This window comes from Chelonoidis abingdonii, chromosome 9 (genome assembly GCF_003597395.2).
Source record: "Chelonoidis abingdonii isolate Lonesome George chromosome 9, CheloAbing_2.0, whole genome shotgun sequence".
NCBI lineage: Eukaryota > Metazoa > Chordata > Testudines > Testudinidae > Chelonoidis > Chelonoidis abingdonii.
Window position 1 is genome coordinate 29,814,406 of NC_133777.1, and position 19,309 is coordinate 29,833,714.

General features: G+C 47.0%; 1 protein-coding gene and 1 pseudogene across 2 annotated transcripts in view; one reads left to right on the forward strand and one right to left on the reverse strand.

The window, feature by feature from the left end:
- Nucleotides 1-19,309, reverse strand: part of SEC14L5 (SEC14 like lipid binding 5) — a 982,653-nt gene that overhangs the window by 897,425 nt on the left and 65,919 nt on the right. The gene's annotated exons all lie outside the window — the stretch shown is intronic.
- Nucleotides 13,331-14,259, forward strand: LOC142047288 (olfactory receptor 5V1-like; annotated as a pseudogene).

Consider the following 19,309-nt stretch of genomic DNA (forward strand, 5'->3'; position numbering starts at 1 on the left):
TGACAGAGGTATATAAAATCATGATGATGTTAGAAGAAAGTGATAAGGAAAAGTTATTACTTATTCCCCATTAATTTACAGAATAGGGGTCACCAAATGAAATTAATGGCAGCGGTTTAAAAACAATCAAAGAAGTTCTCCACTGTGCACAGTCAAACTTGGTTGACTGCCTTACCTGGAGGGTTGTGAAGGCTAGGACTATAACAAATTGTAAAGGAACTGGATAAATTCATGGTGGTTTAGTCCATAAATGGCTATTAGCCAGGATGGGTAAAGAATGGTGTCCCTAGCCTCTGTTCGTCAGAGGATGGAGACGGATGGCAGGAGAGAGATCACTTGATCATTGCCTGTTAGGTTCACTGCCTCTGGGGCACCTGGCATTGGCCACTGTCGGTAGACAGACACTGGGCTAGATAGACCTTTGGTCTGACCCGGTACGGTCATTCTTATGTTCGTATGTTCTTATGTTGTGGCTGGTGTTGGATCCCCAGTCTCCTTATTATTGAGGCAGGAGTAGTAAAGGGTTGTTATCCTTGTTGTGTGAACCAAGGGCAGCAGAACTGTATCTGGCATATCCCAATGGAGGGACTCACCCTCAACTGAATAGCATTCGCTAAGCAGGGGATATGGGTTCCAAAGCCCAATGAGTTGATGGAGGTTGGGGATGAGTGCTTATACCTGGTGGCATGGGTCCTGTTAAAGCAGGTGTGAGAAAATGTTCTGGCTTGAGGGCCACATTGGGGTATGGCAATTGTATGGTGAGCCATGAATGCTCATGAAATTGGGGACAGGGATGCAGGGGGTGAGGGCTCTGTGGTGGGGCCAGAAATGAGGAGCTCAGAGTGTGGGAGGGGGAGGGCTCTGGGGTGGGGCTGAGGATGAGGGGTTTGGGGTAGAAGAGGGGGCTCTGGGCTGGGATTGAGGGGTTTGGAGGACAGGAGGGGGATCAGGGCTGTGGCAGGAGATTAGGGTGTGTGGGGGCTCAGGGGTGCTGGCTCTGGGTGGTGCTTACTGCAAGCAGCTCCCGGAATCGTGTCCCCTCTGCAGCTCCCATTGGCCAGGAACTGCGGCCAGTGGGAGCTGTGGGAGTGGCACCTGCAGATGGGGTAGCGTGCAGAGCCACCTGGCCACGCCTCCATGTTCTACATAGGAGACAGATCATGCCGGCTGCTTCCTGGGAGCCACACAGAGCAGGGCAAGCCCCCAATCCTGCTCCCTGGCTAGAACGCTGGACCAGGGCAAACTCCTGACCCTGCTCCCCGGTAGAGCTGAAGACTGGTTTAAATGGTCTGATGGGCTGGATGTGGCCTGCAGGCCGTAGTTTGCCCACCCCTTTGTTAAAGGGTCCGAGACACCATTTGACCCTTGCTCTCTCCATGGTATAATAAAAGACTCAATTTAGAGTCTTGTTACATGCTGCAGAGCTGAAATCACTGTTACCTAGGTCTAAGTATTAGACTTACTTTGGGGCAGTGTCTCTATTGCAGGAGGCTTCCCCAGGTGCTTCTCCACTAACAGCTGAAATCACAGAGAGCTGTGTTAAGTGGGGGGCCCTGAAGACATCTTGGCAAGTGGCCAGCAGGATGGCTGGCAGAGCAGTGTGGCATGCAGCCAGCAGGATGGCTGGCAGAGAAGTGCGGCAAGCAGTTAGCAGGGTGGCTGGTGGAGAGGGCCAGAGCAGAGCCCTGCAGAGGCTTGGCAATCGGCCATTGGTGTGATGAGCAAGTACCCACGCAGCGGAGTGTGTAAGGTGCCTCCTTACACACCCTACCTCCACACAGGGTGAGAGGTGAACTCTGTGGATGAACCTCTGGACTCTGGGGCTGCACTGGCCAAGGACAGCAACTGTGAGTGGAGTGCAGAGAAGGGATGGGCACATTCAAAGGACTTTTGGGTTGCTGGACTTAAGAACCTGAGGGGAAAAGGACACTGCCCAACTTACTTGGGGGTGAGTCTTTTCATCATGGTTTATGTTTATGAATTTGGGTGTTTTCCCAAATTAATGCTGAGTTACTTCCCTCCTTTTATTAAAAGTTTTTGCTACACTTGGACTCTGTGTTTGTGAGCGGGGAAGTATTACCTCTTTGAGGTGCCCAGGGGGTGATGTGTAATTGTCCCATGTCACTGGGTGGGGGCTTGAGCCGGCTTTGTGTTGTATTGTTGAAAAGGAACCCTTAGATACTGAACCTGGCCCTTGTTGCTGCTGGCTGCACCTGGCAGAAGGGTTACAGATATAAAAAGGAACAGGTGTTCAGTTTAAACTAGTTTATTCCATTATTATGGGCTGAGACAGGACTAGGGTTTGGAGCTGGATCCCAGTATGCAACTTTTTCATAACATGGACACGCCAATCACAGACTATTGGCAACATGGGCTGCTCTCGCTAGATTGTGGCTGAACTGGAAAATAGATGCTTTCCAGTTTGGGATCTGACCTGGAACTAAAGCCAGGGGTCAGGTTTGGGGCTGTGGATTCACATCTTACCTCTCCAAACCCTGAATTGTAGAGAGGCTTGGAGATTTGACCTCTCTCTAATATGAGCAATGCTTAGCCCATATGTAATACCTCCAATACATCCCATTACACTGCTCCTATACCTTCATGCAAGTGGGCACTCGGGGGTTTCTGACCCTGACCCCAAACTGGCCTAGGAAACATACAGCCCTAACTCTATTACTCCTAAACTAACCTAGGTGTTTGCTTACTTTAGACCTTGGGCAGAGCTTAGTTCAGACATTCATTGAAGTGGTAAAGTGGCCCACCAACTTTTTAAAGGGAAATAGCTCTCCATATCTTGTTTTGTTGACTGTTGGAAAGTGATTCTGCCTCCTCCATCATCCCACCTGCTTATCTTGTCATACTGCTGTGAGTCAGGCTATGAGAAGAGGCGCTGTTTCTTGCAGGTCACATTTCATCCCTCTCTGGCTTCTGCATCTCCTTCTGGTTCCTGTATTCCCTGCTATGTGTTTGTTCATCTTTCTTCCCTATCTCATTCTCTTCTCCGCGTTCTCCCCCTTTGCCAGGCTCCTGTTAGCCCTGTCCCTCACATGTTCCTGGGCAGTTCTATGAAGTTAGTAGCTTCCTAGTGTCCAACTCTGGCAGAACAACTAGCTTTGTATACTGATGCTAGCATTAGGCAGCAGATGCTGGAAGATGTACTAGGGTCTGAAGCCAACATCTAGCATTAGACACTAGCAGAAGTTAGACAAATGCTACCACAATTGGATGTGCCATGATAGCAGCACCTAGGATTACTTCCTGGGTGAAATTCTGACCCCATTGATGTCAAAGGGAGTTTGATCATTGATGTCACTCAGGCCAGGATTTCACCCTTTGTGATCAATCTCAGTAGTACTACTTGTGATCCTCCACTGGGCCTGCGGATAAAAGCCACCTGACACTGCGTAAATGCTATACTGAATCCCATGTCCTGAAATCAACTTTGGTGAGGCTCTGGCTTAAAGGTCAGGAAGGAACAGATAGCTGGATAAGTATTCTACTGTCAGCCAGATTCTCAGCTGCTCAGCCTATGATCATCTGCCCCTTAGGTGATAAATAGCTTACAGAGTAATTATTGTACAAAGTTCACATTGCAAAATAAAGAGGGTCAGAGTGGGATAAGTTGGCTTGACTCAGCTTTCATTTACCTGCACACGAATACAATTATGTTAGTACTTAGCTAATTATGACTTGTGGGGAAAGGTTATGTTGGAGATGCACTTAGACTGAGTCACTAGAGAACTCTTGTAATGGGCAGTCTTCTATTTGTCTGCTGTGAACAAACTGCAGTTTTAACAATACCCACTGCACCGTATTTCAAAGTTATATAATGTTTGCATCTGTAAAAACACAACAGCTCTTTTTGAATAATACCCCGTACAATACTTAATATTAAAGCACTAGTGGCAATTCCTCAGGAGAGAGAAGTAAATTGCAAAATTAATGGGTTGATTAGAAGAGAAAGAATATCTGAGTGTTTTCAACCTCTTTTAAGAGTTAGTTCTTCCAGTCTAGTTTCATGAGAGGTTAGTATCTCCTCTAGATTTCAAGAGCAGCCTCTAACCCTTACACATGGGGCAGTAATCAGATCTCAGAACCTAAGCAAGAATGGGCAAGTTCAGTATTTTAAAGGAACACTTAGCTAGTGCAGATGATTTAGTAGGTGGTGCTTTCTTCTCTAAATCAGTATGGAACAGGTGTTAAGGGGCACTTTGGTGCCAGAGGTGATGTCTTCTGAATGAGAAGGAAAACCATGGTAATTAAAGAACTAACAATGCATAAAACCGAAGTGTTACCCTAATGTCTTGGCAAAATTCCAGCTTAGGTAATTACAGAGTGCAACCTACATTCACCCTTCAGTTTCACCTAGATAGAGTACTCTCCTTTGCTTCCCGCTCTCAATGAAACTAACAACCCAGGTAGACTCCACTCTGGCAATGTGCTTGGCACAATAGTCCAAACAGTTCATCAACTGATATCTTGCAATGCACTGGTTTCTGCTTATGTGGCTGTCCGGTCTACTTCCTGAACTCCACTGCACAGGATGAGTCAAGTTTGCCTCATGCCATCTGCCTAAGAAACAGCAGCATCGTTACCTATAACATGGTATACAAAACCAAACTCCTAACTGCAAGGAAACGACTAGCTGAGGACACCATCAATCTTGCACAGCCTGCATAACACACACATATATTTCTCATCAGACAAATGATAGTGAAGCAATTTCACAAGAAATGGGAGATTTCACTGTGCGTCATCTGAAAAAAAATAACCCACCGTTTTGGAGAGAAATGCATTCACTTCTGCTTAGGGTGACCAGACATCCCATTTTTAAAGGCACAGTCCCGTTTTTAAGCCCTCCTGCAGGTGTCCTGACTTTTTCTTTAAAATGGGCAAACTGTCCCATGTTTTCTGTCTCCCCTCCCATCAGTAGTGGTGGGTTCTGCTGCTGGCCAGATCCTTGTTCACCAGCCACCCGCCTGCCAGCAGTGAGTGGGGTGGGTCCAGTGGCCGATGATGGGGAGGGCGTGCAAGCCTGGTGGCAGGACAAAGATGCGGTGCTTGGGGCCAGCCGCTCCCCCTGCTGGTCCGTCAGTGCAGCCCCCACTGCATGCAGACTCTCAGCCAGCAGGGTCCCATCCCAATTCCGGATGACACTGTCTGCATACTGTGAGCTGTGATGGCCGGTGAATACAGCCAGGCGCCAAGTGGCAGCCAGTTATTTGTCTCCTCTGCTGCCCACCCACTGGCCCTTTACATGCTCCTCCTCTTGCTGTCCTCTTCCCGCTTTGCTCCTTCACTTCCCTAGCCCTGCTGCTCCTCCATATCTGGCTCAGTGAGGTATGTCCCATTTTCAGTGCTGTGTGAAGAACCAGCCACTGGTTGGAGCGCTTAGCTCATTAACAGCCTGGCCAGAAGGCTCCTTCCTTCCCCCATTGCCTCTGGCTGGTCTGGCACCCTAGGAAATCTCAAGACCCTCTGGCCCAGGACACTGGCCAGGAGGAACCGAGTTCTGCATGTGCCAAAGTCCCGCACAGCTCTGGCATGAGGAAACCTCTCCACCCCTCAGCTAAGCTCTGGACTGTGGTGGGGGGGCAAAAGCAATTTCCAGCCTGTTCCCATCCCAAACCTGCAGGCTGCACAGCAGCCCCCAGGGCAGGGGCTTAGCACCCTCTCCCCCCCCGCCCCAGTCCTCTGCCCTGGATCTACCAGGCACCCTCCCCTGCTTCTCTGGCTGGATACCATGAAGCCCATGCAGTCAGGTTTCCTGAGCCCTGGTGCACAATGCGTCTTTAGGGCTTAACCCCTTCCTGCTCACACTGTAGCCTGAGGCAGCTGGGTTATGTTGGTGGCCAGCAGCAGCCTGGATGTGTTAGCTGCCTTTCACCACTGTTCAGGCAGGCAGGCACAAGCTGTTTCCAGGCCACACAGGGAGGGAGGAGCAGAAGGAAAGAAGAGATGAGCTCTGCAAAGACATGGGCCAGGTCATCCCCCACACTCCCAACCCGGTGTCTGGAAGCAGCTCCTGTCCCTTCCCTCCCACAGAGGCTGCTGATGGCCACATTCTGGTGTGAACCCAGGCAGAAATCTGGGGAGGGGGGCATGTGACCCTGCATGCTCCCCTCCTACATTTTGCCTTAGGAAGATGCAGTGCCAGGTACCAGGAGAGGTGGGGGTCCCAGCCAGGCATGGAGGGCAGAGAGGGTCGGTCGGTCACCACCTCGCACCAATGTGGAAGATGTGTACAAGAATGTGTGTGTCACCTCTCTCTGTGTGGAGGGGTGTCATCCTCCCTGTGTGAATCCTAAAGCCTTAAAGATAAGAAGGTAAATAAAAAGAATCCAACTACATATTATTTCTTTTTAATAGGGGCTCAGTCAACTTGATGGTAATTTGAATATTTGTACTGCATAGTTCTAATTGATTACCGTGGAACTCGCTTGAATACAAGTAATTTTACCAGGTGTCCCATATTCAACCAAGGGAAATATGGTCACTCTACTTCTGCTCAGTAATGGGCTTGATTTTCTGCAATAAAAACGTGAAATTTCTCTATTTCAAGCTAGTGGTTTATATCAAGTGAATAAAAAATGGATTCACCACATCCTTTGTCCTGAAATTGTTGCAATTTGTGCTAATAGACTGGCACAAGAGCATCTCCTCTCTCCGCAGTCACAGAGCTCCTGTGATATCTGTGGCAGGCACATGCCTGGAGGGACAGCAGAGGTTTGGACTGGAGTTCTGTCATGTGGATCTGGGAGCAGAATGTACTCAGAAAAATTGATTTCACTTCCAAGGATCCATAAGGACCGACTATCAAGTCTTTCCTCAAGTGGAAGGCATGGATCAGGCTATAGGCTTTTAGAATTGAAATAACAAAAGCTAGTCATAATCCATGTCAGTCATTGTTACTTACTGGTTTATTGGTTTTCTCCCAGGCCCTCATAGCATTTCAAACTGCTATGTGTAGGGAACAGCACATAGCCAAAAAAATAGCATAGTGGATGTGAAGAATCCTTTTGTGTCTGGATGAGACTATAGGGTGGGGAACTTTGGCTATAGGCCTTAGCTAGACAATAGTATCTCCAGCTGCACAATTCCTACTAGCACTGCACATTCTTTCAGCTCTGCTGAGAGCACCTTGGATTGAATTGCCAGCACCACTTCCTGCAGCTCCCTTGGAGAGCTCCTCTCCAAGGCCCAACCTTGTTTAGTTAGAGAACTAATGAGCTCCCAGTCCAGGCCCAGGGAGTAGGCATATGCCATCAGACTCTTCCCTCAATATATCTACCAGAATCTGAACTACACACCCTGCCTCAGACATCTCTGCCCCTCCATTCAAAGGACCATGCACTTCCCTAATTAACTCGTTAGGGTTAGTACAGTGCTGAGACAATATAAATCACTGTTTCAATACCAAGTATGTTATATTGATAAGGGTTCTATACCTCCAGATGCAGCTTGTCCTGGATGTGCATCATAAGCAGCATAAGACTCAAAAAGCATATTCCCAGTGAGTAACATGAACCTATTCTAGACAATGAAACAGTCCATGTTATTCCTTAACGGACTTTCTCCCACTTCTCACCAGTCAGGCTCCCCAGTGAATGAAGATTTCACTGGATCAGTCTGTCACAAACTAGAGTAGATGCCAATCACTTTGAGATGGGGGAAGACTAGGAGGGAGATTGTCTCCCCATTTAAGGCAGTGGTCAAGCTCCCATTGACTTCAGTGGGGCCAGGATATCATCCTGGGTGTTTCAGGAGCCCACACCAGAGATCTCAAACTCAGAAGACATGGTGCTTCTAGGATGTTTATATCAGAGTGAGTGAATCAGTTTGGATAAAATGAAAAACACATCTGAATCTTCATCCAAAGTTTAAGCCCATAGCTCTTTTGAGTTTCAGAACTGTTTGGATCAGATATATGTCTGGATCCTTCCCTTCCTGGTTTTCCAAGGGCTGGAACTACTAGGAGAAAGGCTATTTGTGAGCCAACCAAAACCAGCAAGTGCTGATGGGGCCCAAACCTGCTCCCATCAGAGACAATAATAAAGCTCTCATGGTCTTGAACTGGATCAGGATCAGTCTCTCTTGGGTATTTCTCTGGTCCCCATTCCCTTCATATCTGAGTGCCTCTCCATTTTTAATGTATTTATCCTCACATACCATTGTGAGGCAGGGCCATGCTATTATCCACATTGCACAGATGGGGAACTGAGGCCCAGAGAGACTAACGCCCAGATGCTTAGCAGTAGGTAGGCACCTACCTCCCCTTGAAATCAATGGTGCTAAATACTTTTGAGGATCTGGGCCTAAATGACTTTCCCAATGTCATACAAAAAGTCTGTGGCAGAGCAAAGGCTTGAACCCAGGTTTCTCAAGGACTCAGATACTCCCAAAGGACTGGGCCTGCCTTCCTGAGGATCAGGACACTAGTGACATAAATCTGTTCCCATATTTCCAGTTTAATCTGCTGATTAAAAAGTGTGGTTAAGTAGACAATGTTTACCTGAACTCAGCTGCTAAACCCTTTAAATGAGAGCTGAGCAAGCCTCAAAATAACTGGCATAGGTCCTGTCACTCTTACAAGTCTTGACTTCATTTGGGAGTTTTGTCCTTTGAATAAGGACTTCAGGATTTAACCTACTGTTGGAAAATGAGCATAGAATATCAGGGTTGGAAGAGACCTCAGAAGGTCATCTAGTCCAACCCTCTGCTCAAAGCAGGACCAATCCCCAACAAAATATCCCAGCCAGGGCTTTGTCAAGCCTGACCTTAAAAACCTCTAAGGAAGGAGATTCTACCACCTCCCTAGGTAACCCATTCCAGAGCTTCACCACCCTCCTAGTGAAAAAGTATTTCCTAATATCCAACCTAAACCTCTCCACTGCAACTTGAGACCATCACTCCTTGTTCTGTCATCTGCTACACTTAGAACAGTCTAGATCCATCCTCTTTGTAAACCCTGTCAGTAGTTGAAAGCAGCTATCAAATCCACCTCAGTCTCTCTTCTGCAGACTAACAATCCCAGGTCCCTCAGCCTCTCCTCGTAAATCATGTGCTCCAGTCCCCTAATCATTTTTGTTGCCTCCACTGGACTCTTTCCAATTTTCCACATCCTTCTTGTAGATGGTGGGCCCAAAACTGGACACAGTACTCCAGATGAGGCCACCAATGTCGAATAGAGGGAATGATCACGTCCTCAATCTGCTAGCAATGCCCTACTATACAGGCCAAAATGCCCGTTACCTTCTTGGCAACAATGGCACACGTTGACTCATATCCAACTTCTCATCCACTGTAACCCTTGGTCCTTTTCTGCAGAAACTGCGGCCTAGCCATTATTCCCTAGTCTGTAGCAGTGTGTGGGATTCTTCCATCCTAAGTGCAGGACTCAGCACTTGTCCTTGTAGAACCTCTTCAGATTTCTTTTGGCCCATGTGACGATGCGGTTCTTGGCAGACCCAAGTGAGAGTGCCAATTCAGGACAAAACGCTAAAAACAGGCAGTTACGGCCAAGGCTGGCGTTTTTCAACCTCTAAGGCAAACCAAACCAGCCAGCCAAAGAGGACTTTGGTCTCACCCCACTGGCTAACCACAAGTCAAACAAGCAATTCCCTTATACACTCCAGTTTCCCAGTATTACCACCAGTGTCACTCGTCCTGGGATGAATGGTTATGAAAACCAACACCCAATAAAGAAAAAAGTTCTCTCAATCCCAAAGAATCAAGCCCAGCCCCAGGTCAATATACAATCAGATCTTACCCACAAATAACGCTGTTGCCAATCTTTTAGAATCTAAAGGTTTATTCATAAAGAAAAAGATATAGATGAGAGCTAGAATTGGTTAAATGGAAATATAGAGGGGCTTTGCCGAGGTTCGTCCCTCAGCGGGGCTGTGCAGTATCCCACTGCCTCGCTCTAATCTCGTCAGTCCGGGCCCGCGGCAGTGTGGGACGGCAAGCACACGGTTAGGGGCTCAGACATTTAACCAGGGCTGAGTCAATAGTGCATAGCAGCCCGGGCTCTAGGTCAGGGTGGAGCAGCAAGCAAACAGTCAGGGACTCAGGCCTTAAGCAGGGGCTGAGTCAGTATTCAAATTGTCCTAGCTCTCCAGGCCAGGAAAAGGACAAGGAGGAGCTGTCACCCAAGTAGTGGATGGCAGGAGGGGACTCAGACCCTCCTCTCGCTGCGTTCCAGCCGGGGCCCTAGCACCGGCAAAGACTCGCTACTGTCAGTGGGGATCCTCGCCGCTACACACTGACATAGGTTCAGGCAGTGCTGCAGCCAGACTGGGGTCGGCTGCCCCCAGGCTACTTCTACACTCCCCCTCGTAGGGTACCTGGGTCGTGCTAGCGTCCTCGGCAGTCTCGAACACCATCGGTTCCTCAGGGTAACGAAGGGCAGGCTTGGCTGTTCCTTGGCGTAGCTAGGAAGGGGCAGCCTCGGCTCAGCTCCTCCTCGGGGGAGCTGGAAGGGGCCAGCCCATCTAGTCCTCAGGGTACCGAGCGAGGGGTAGGCTCAGCTGGCCCGGTGTTGACCTCCGGCCAGCCGCGGTCTGCTGCTATCTCCCAAGAGGGAGCTCGGTCGCAGACGTCTAGTCTCTCCAGCGGCTGGTTCTCCACTGAGCTTTGCCGGTGAGCTTTTATACTTCCGTGTCGGCGTCGTGACCTCTGAGGGGCAGGCGCAGGATCCAGTGGTTCCTCCCACCTTGGTGTTAGGGCTGGTTCGTCCCTCAGCGGGGCTGTGGGGGATCCCACCACCTCGCTACAGGAATCAGTTACATACAGTAATGGCAAACTTCTTAGTTCAGGCTTGTAGCAGTGATGGAGTAAACTGCAGGTTCAAATCAAGTCTCTGGAGTATATCCCCCACTGGGATGGGTCATTCAGTCCTTTGTTCAGAGCTTCAGTTTGTAGCAAAGTCCCTCCAGAGGTCAGAAGCAGGACTGAAGACAAGATGGAGATGAGGCATCCGCCTTTTATAGTCTTTTCCAGGTGTAAGAACACCTCTTTGTTCTTACTGTGGAAAATTACAGCAAAATGGAGTCTGGAGTCACATGGGCAAGTTTCTGCATACTTTGCTGAGTTACAAGGCGTATCAGCCTTCTCTCAATGGGTCAGTTGTACAGCTGATGGTCCTTGATGGGCCATCAAGCAGGCTAGGCAGAGCTAACACCAACTTGTCTGGGATGTCACCCAGAAGCACAGCACAAGTTTGAAATATATAGACAGTAAAGAGCCAATATTCATAACTTCAATTACAAAATGATACATACACACAGACAGCATAATCATAACCAGCAATCCATAACAAGTTCTTAGACACCTTATATGACCCCCTTTACATAAGATTTGGTGCCACTACAGGACCTTGGTTGCAACCATGTTCTATATAGTCCTAGATTATATCAATAACGTCACCGCCCAATCCTCTAATTTGTCTAGGTCCCTCTGTATTCTATCCCTACCCTCCAGCATATCTACCACTCCTCCCAGTTTACTGTCATCTGCAAATTTGCTGGGGGTGCAGTCCACACCATCCTCCAGATCATTAGTGAAGATACTGAACAAAATCAGCCCCAGGACCGACCTTCGGGGCACTCCACTTGATATCGGCTGCCAACTAAACATGGAGCCATTGATCACTACCCGCTGAGCCCAACGTCCTAGCCAGCTTTCTATCCACCTTATAGTCCATTCATCCACCCCATACTTCTTTAACCTGTAGGCAAGAATACTGTGGGAGACCATATCAAAAGCTTTGCTAAAGTCAAGGAACAACAAGTCCACTGCTTTCCCCTCATCCACAGAGCCAGTTATCTCGTCATAAAAGGCAATTAGGTTAGTCAGGCATGACTTGCCTTTGGTGAATCCATCCTGACTGTTCCTGATCACTTTCCTCTCCTCTGCTCATGAAACAGCATAGACCATCTCTCAAGTGTTGATTTGAATCAAATGGCAACATTTTAATAATTGCAATATTTAAAGTTGGGAGTTACAAAGGGACCTAAGAGGCAGGCACCCAATTCACTTGGGCTTCTTTGAAAATCTCAAACTACATAACTATCCACTTGATAATAGATGATCGCAGAACCCCACAGCACAAATTGACTCTTGTTAATTTTGAGATGCTTCTGTGAATAAATCCCCTAGGTGAATATGTCTCCACCTCTCTTTAAATACTGCTGCAGAAACAACCTGCCCACCAAACCTTGGGAATCAGTGAGGATACAATATTTTATAGAAAACAGCAGGTTAGACCATTCCATCTACTCACATCCTCCTGCTAATTTACACTGAGCTAATCACTGCTGTTTAGGTTTAATTAAGAAAGCAGAATAACTCCTGTTTTTATCATCTGTTGTCTCAGTGAGCAGAGTCTGAGTGCTCACGGGTTCCCAGGCAATCTGAATCAGACATGCCGTTTAATCAGCCCAGAGTGGAAAGCTAGAAAAGAAAAGCAAATAGCTGGAAATCAGATGAAACAGTATCTGAAGCGTGGTGAGTATCTCAGGACAGATTGCTGGCACAGTAGGTAGCTTACCCCCTGAAGCAACCCATCCAGGAGTGTCATCAGACAAAGAGCCAGTGATTAAATCAGAACACACCATCAACTATTTAAATAGTTTGTATAAAAGTAAAACAACTGAGGGGAAGCACGCAGAAACTCAGAGAATGAAGGAACTGGAAGCTGGTGCCAAACTGAAGTTACGCACTTAAAAACAATCTGTGTCTAGCATATTCAGATGCAGGAACAGTATTTTTTGAGGAATCCTTGTGGCACCTTAGAGACTAACAAATTTATTTGGACTTAAGCTTTCGTGGGCTAGAACCCACCTCATCAGATACTTGCTCCTGTATTTTCCAGTCCATGTATAAATATATGCAAAGATGTGAGATGCCTTACCAAGTGTGAGGTCAGTCTAACGAGACAATTCAATTGATAGCAGGATACCAAGGGAGGAAAAATAACTTTTGAAGTGGTAATGAGAGTGGCCCATTTAAGACAGTTGACAAGAAGGTCTGAATAACAGTGCGGGGAAATTAGGATTGGGGAAATTAGGTTTAGGTTTTGTTATGACCCAACCACTCCCAGTCTTTATTCAGGCCTAATCTGATGGTGTCTAGTTTGCAAATTAATTCCAGTTCTGCAGTTTCACATTGGAGTCTGTTTTTGAAGAATTGCCAATTTCAGGTCTGTTATTGAGTGACCAAGGAGATTGAAGCGTTCTCCTACTGGTGATATTTTTTGAATTAGAGGTGTTTGACTTATTGATTAATTCTTACTCTTCTTTCCCATAGGGATAAATGGAACACCAAACAGATGACAGAATACATATTTCTGAAATTCGCAAAACATCCTGCATTGCAGACATTATTCTTTCTGGTATTTTTGCTTATTTACACCATTATCCTTGTAGGGAACATTATGTTAATCACAGGTGACTCTGGCCTGCACACACCCATGTACTTTCTTCTCTATAACCTGTCCCTCATAGACCTCTTCTATACATCCACTACTACTCCTAAAATGTTGGTGAACTTCCTCCAGGAGAAAAAGACCATTTCCTGTGCTGGGTGCCTGTCACAAATCTTTTTTCTCATTACGTCACTTGGTTCAGAACGGATCTTCTTAGTCACCATGGCTTATGATAGATACATTGCTATCTTCCCCCTTTGCTTTATACAGTCACTATGAACAGGAAAGCCTGTCTCTAGCTGGCTGCTGGATCCTGGGCATGTGGCTTTCTAAATTCGCTCTTCCATTCTCTTCTGATGTCTGCTCTGTTATTGGGCGGGCTTGATGATATTAGCCATTTCATGTGTGACTTGCGCCCTCTTTTGGAGCTGTCCTGCACTGACACTGCCCTGAACAAAGCTGTTCTGCATGCAGCCAGCGTGTTCATTGGCATCAGACCCTGCTTGTTCGCTGGGGTTTCCTACATCTGCATCATCCAAGCCATCCTCCAAATCTACTCCACTGAGGGCAGACGTAAGGCCTTCTCCACCTGTATCTCCCACTTTACCATCGTTGTTATGGATTACAGGATGGCTCTGTTTAATTATAATCAGCCCCGCTCGGGCTACTCGCTGGGTATAGACATCCTGGTCTCTACTCTGTATTGCATTTTAACGCCCATGCTAAACCCCATCATATACAGCCTATGGAATCACGAGATGAAGGCAGCTCTGGGGAAAATAGTCAATGGAAAACGTGCCTCTCAACAAACATTAGACACTGGCAGGGAATGAGCCTGAGAGCAGCAAAATGGCTGTATGTTGGCAGATCCCATGGGAAGCCATGCCTGGGATCCATAACTCTTCCACATTATTCCTTGCTCTGCCCAATGGCTTACTGTACCACTTGGGGAAAAAAAAAAAATCACAGATCATCTCTGACTAACAGGCCACAAAGTGCTCTAAGTCTCTGTTTCTTCAGCTGGGAAACAGGGATAATGATATTTTCCCATGCTTGGAGCTTCTTAGAGGAAAGGTGCTATGTATGCGCAAAATTGTATTGTTATTCCTCTTGATCCTGCCCGGAGCTGCCTTGGATCTCAGCTTTTGAGCCCAGAACTTAATCACTCTTGCATTTATGTCCTGTACCAGATATAAATAAAGCCAGTGAATTATAATCGCTAAACAACTGACGTAATTGCCAGAAAGAGGATAAAATTTAAATCTAGCAGACTGGTGCTCTGGGGCATAAGTGACTTTGCCATATACTTACTGATGTTAGACATGAAGTAGATATGATGCTGTTCACAGGAAATGGGTGTATGAGCAAGATTTGCAGCTGATTCATGACTGCTGATGTAGTTTGCAGTGTGCTGAAGTGGTTTACAGTTATAACTTTCTGTAGATTTTATCATTTAATGGCCTGATCCTGCTCCATTGAGGCCAAACTCTCTTTGCCTTCAATGAGTGCAGACTCCATCTATAGATATCAAGGTTCTTACACACTGTCCTAGGCCTACATCCACCAAGCTATCAAGATTCCTAACTTCCATTTGTCAATAAGGACAATTCATCAGGGAAGACTTCAAGATTCTTCTCATTCAAATAAAAAAAAAAGAACATTAAAAATGCACACAGTTAAAGACAATCTATGTATTGCTGAGGAAACTGGACTTGTAGGTTACGGCACAGGTCTGGGAGATCAGTGGAAGCTAGGAGACTCAGCACCTTTAAGGATCTGGCCCCAAGTGCCTTACTTACATGAGCACCATGAGCTAGGGAAGCATCATCTTAATTTTACAGATGGGACAACCGAGGCACAGAGAGAATAAATATCTTCACTATGGCAACACACAGTCCAAGCTAAGTAAGAAAGGGATTGACTTTAAATACTATCTATCTTTGACTGTGTATGGGATAGCAACTGAAGGTTAAGCAAACGACTATTGGGGTGATGTTTAATTTGGAGAGGTACATAATTTTAAAAAAAAAACAAAACAAAACATCAAGCCTGGGTTACCCCTGGAATCAATTCAATTTTGTTTAGGAAAAAATAAAATCAGATGCTGGACCAAAAAGAGAACTTTCCACATTTGATGTGGGGATACTCTCTGGTGTAAGCTTTTAGAGCAGTGGCATGTTCTGCATAGTAACATCCTAGTAGAGATCATCTCATGAACAGCGCCCCGCCCTGTCACCTGCGTACAGATTATGTCCCCACCCACTCATGGTCTCCTTTGCTATTGCACAGTGTCCCCCTGGCAAATACAGCAATTGCTGACATGCAGCTTTCACTGGGATCTCTAGCATAAGCTGGTGGAGAAAGTACCTGTAAAGAACCACCTGTAACCAAAGAGGTGGAGCCAGCATCATGTGACTATGCAGCTGTCAGTGGCCCACCAGTAAGTGGTCTAGATAATCAGGGCCGGCTCCAGGGGTTTTGCCGCCCGAAGCAGCCAAAAAAAAAAAAAAAAGAGCCACGATCGCGATCTGCAGCAATTCAACGGGAGATCCTTCACTCCGAGCAGGAGCAAGGGACCCTCTGCCAAATTGCCGCCGAACACCTGGACATGCCACCCTTCTCTGGAGGGGCCGCCCCAAGCACCTGGTTGCTAAGCTGGTGCCTGGAGCCAGCCCTGCATATCATCACTGGTCCACACCTCAGCTTGAGAAGTGCTTTTTTAGAGTAGTTACAGGATGAGTAAATATCCAACCCCATACTGGACAGTTCCTAGAATCTAAGCATGATAAAACTGCTACCCAAAAAAGACTCCTCTGATGTACAGCTAGCTCTTTCCTGCCTTAGGATCCCATCATGCAATTCCTGTCAAAATGGATGGGGCTGAAAGAATCATAAAATTGGGTCTACTGACCCAGCAACACCCTTCTAGCATTAACTTTAGAGAGCTAGGGCAATATTAAAGGCTATGGAAATCTGAGTAAAGCCTGTGGTGCTGGAAAAATGTGGGCATGTGGAGTAATATCTTGGATTCTCCTGAGCAGCATATGGCAAAGAAAAGCATTTTATGTATTTTCTAGGAACTATTAGTTGCTCAACACCTTCATTTAAAGGGGATTCCCAATGACTAGGGTCAGGACCTCAGAGGCATGGAGAGACATGCTAGGGGAACAGACTTTTGGGGGTGACTGGGGCATGAAGTATTGTCAATCACAAGTGTTCAAAAAATTGTGTGCGTGCTGGGGGGATTGCATTCAGGTTTTTGATCCCTTGGCCACACTTGAGTCACATTTTTCAAGCTTATCTCTATAGCCAGAAGGGCTCCAACCTTTTCTCATTTAGACTGGAAGCCCAGATACTCCCATAATCACCTGACTCCAGGAGCTGGGTGTGACATTTCCTGGTGGTACCCAGGTTTGTGAGGCACCTTGGTAGCACCTGCTCTTAGCATGAAGAAGCCTTGTCTGTGCCTGCCAGGGTTCAGCTCCCCAATGCCACTGGCCACAGGCAACACAAGCACTCCCCTCTAGACCAGCAGGCCTCAAACTGTGGGTTGGGACCCCAAAGTGGGTCATGAATCACCTTGAATGGGGTCACCAGAGCTGGCTTAGTCTTGCTGGGGCCCAGGGATGAAGCCTGAGACCCACGACCCTGGGTCAACGCCAAAGATTGAGGACTTCAGCCTTGGGTGGCGGGACTCAGGCTGCAGACCCCCTGCCTGGGGCTAAAGCCCTTCAGTTTCAGCTTTGGCCCCCCTGTCCAGAGCGGTGGGACTCAGGCTTTGGACCCCCCCACTCAGGGAAGTGGAACTTGGATGGGCTCAGGCTTTGATCCCCCATCCTGGGGTCATGAAATGAAGTTTGAGAACCCCTGCTCTAGATCTATGAAGGCTCTGCTGTTTCTCTGCAGGTAAGCAACAGGCACACTCTAATCTCTGAGCCCTCTCACCATCTCCCTGGAGCATCCAGGCCCTGGTTCACTGGATACTCGCAATATTCACAGATTCACTGCTTCCAGAGGAACAGTACACTGTAGCTTGCCAGTTCCACCTCAGATCACTGCGTGACTTACCTCACAGCACTTAGATAGGTTTATAGTAAAATCAAGTATTAGCTTATTTAACAACACTCAGAGATTCAAGGAGTAGTAAGTAGAAGTATTGGAAACAGATAGCTATATAACACATTCTATAGCCTACATACTCTTGCATCTCAAAGTCCTTGCAGGGTTTTACACCCAGGCTTCCCTGTGACCCTCCTTTCATGTGGCAGATATGCTGTCCATTTTCCTTCTAGCCAATGGACCCCATGTGCTTCCTTGCACCCCACGATATACCACAACAATCCTTTGTCTTTATTCATAAGCAGGACATCCCTCCTGCTGCTTGTTGGTTTCTATAGATTTCACAATCTGTTCTTTTGTCTATGGCTCAGTATGCAAACAGGCATAAAATGTACAAAACACCAAGTACAAGACAGGGAGATTGGTGTGTTATTTCCTGCCTGAAAGCAACAGCTCTGAGGTTATCACCTCTTGGTGACCTGCCTTAACTCCAAGACCTTAAAAGTATAATTTTTAGTATAGATACATAACTCCTTCAATATTATCTGTACATGCCTATCCTAATGGTTATGACGAGCAGTGGGCTACTGGCTCTTGGTAGAGACGTCTCATGCCACCCTTTGGTGAACTATTATGCAAATATCTTATCCAGCGATGAGAGATCCTGTAAAACCCTGTGCACCAATGTGCACCAATGTGAACCAATGTGGGGGCCCCGACACAGGGAAAGGTTTGGAGAGGTGAGGGTCACCACAGAGGGAGGAAGTTTGTGGTGGGATCACAAGAGACCAGATTCTGAGATGGGGGGGGCCTCACTTGAAGGGAGTAAGGTTTTTTGGGGGGGGGGGCAAGTTTTTGTGGAGTTTCATGGGGATCTTTGGGGCGGTTATGGAAAGTATTCTGTTTCTATGCTAGTCTCAAGGGGGAGTTTGGGGGGTATTATGGAGGGTTTCATGGGGGCTGGGTTTGGGGTATAAAGAGGCCTCTCGCTTTTAAATGTTACCCTCTAGGGCAGTGCTTCTCAAAGTGGTGGTCCGCAGACCAGTACCGGTCCACCAGGGACGGCTCTAGGTTTTTTCCTGCCCCAAGCAAAAAACAAAAAAAAAATTTTGGTTGCCCCCGCACCCCAGCCCTGGGCTCCCCCCCACACTCCCCTGCTGCCCCTGCCCTGGGTTCTCCCCCCATCCACCCACACCCCCTGCCACTCCAGCGCTGGGCTCTCGCCCCAACCTGCACCCTCCTGCTGTCCCAGCCCTGGGTCACTGGTAACTTGCTCCCAGGGTGGGTTATTCAGCAGGAATTTTGGATGTGCACAGAACACAGACAGGATTGGTTCCCATATGGTTACAGAACTGCAGTAAAGTGCAACAATTTTCAGCTTGTGTGATTGGAGGATATCTGGATGCATATTATAAGAGTGTCCTATATAAGTGAGGAAAAAGTTGAGGTGCCTTTATTATTCTTTTGTTCCACTCTTTCTTTCTATGGGGACTTTGCCAAAGCAACATCACTGTCATCCTTTTAAACAAACAAACAAAAAAGCAATAGCTGTTGAAAATAGCAATTCCAGTCCTAAAAACCACTGGGAAGCGTTTCTTGCTCAATTTTATCCTACTTTTTCTACAGCAAAATTACAGTGGATCAGTATATTTGATTTAGGAGAAATGAAGTAACAGCTGCCCTAATTGAGCTTGAGCACTCCTGAATTTTGAGGGTGTTCAAATCTGGAAGGCAGGTGCTAGATTCCCTTTCTGAATATTAGCTATATCTGGAAAGGAAAAGTTAATTTCTGCTTCCATAGCTCAGAAGTGGAAATCCTCCTAA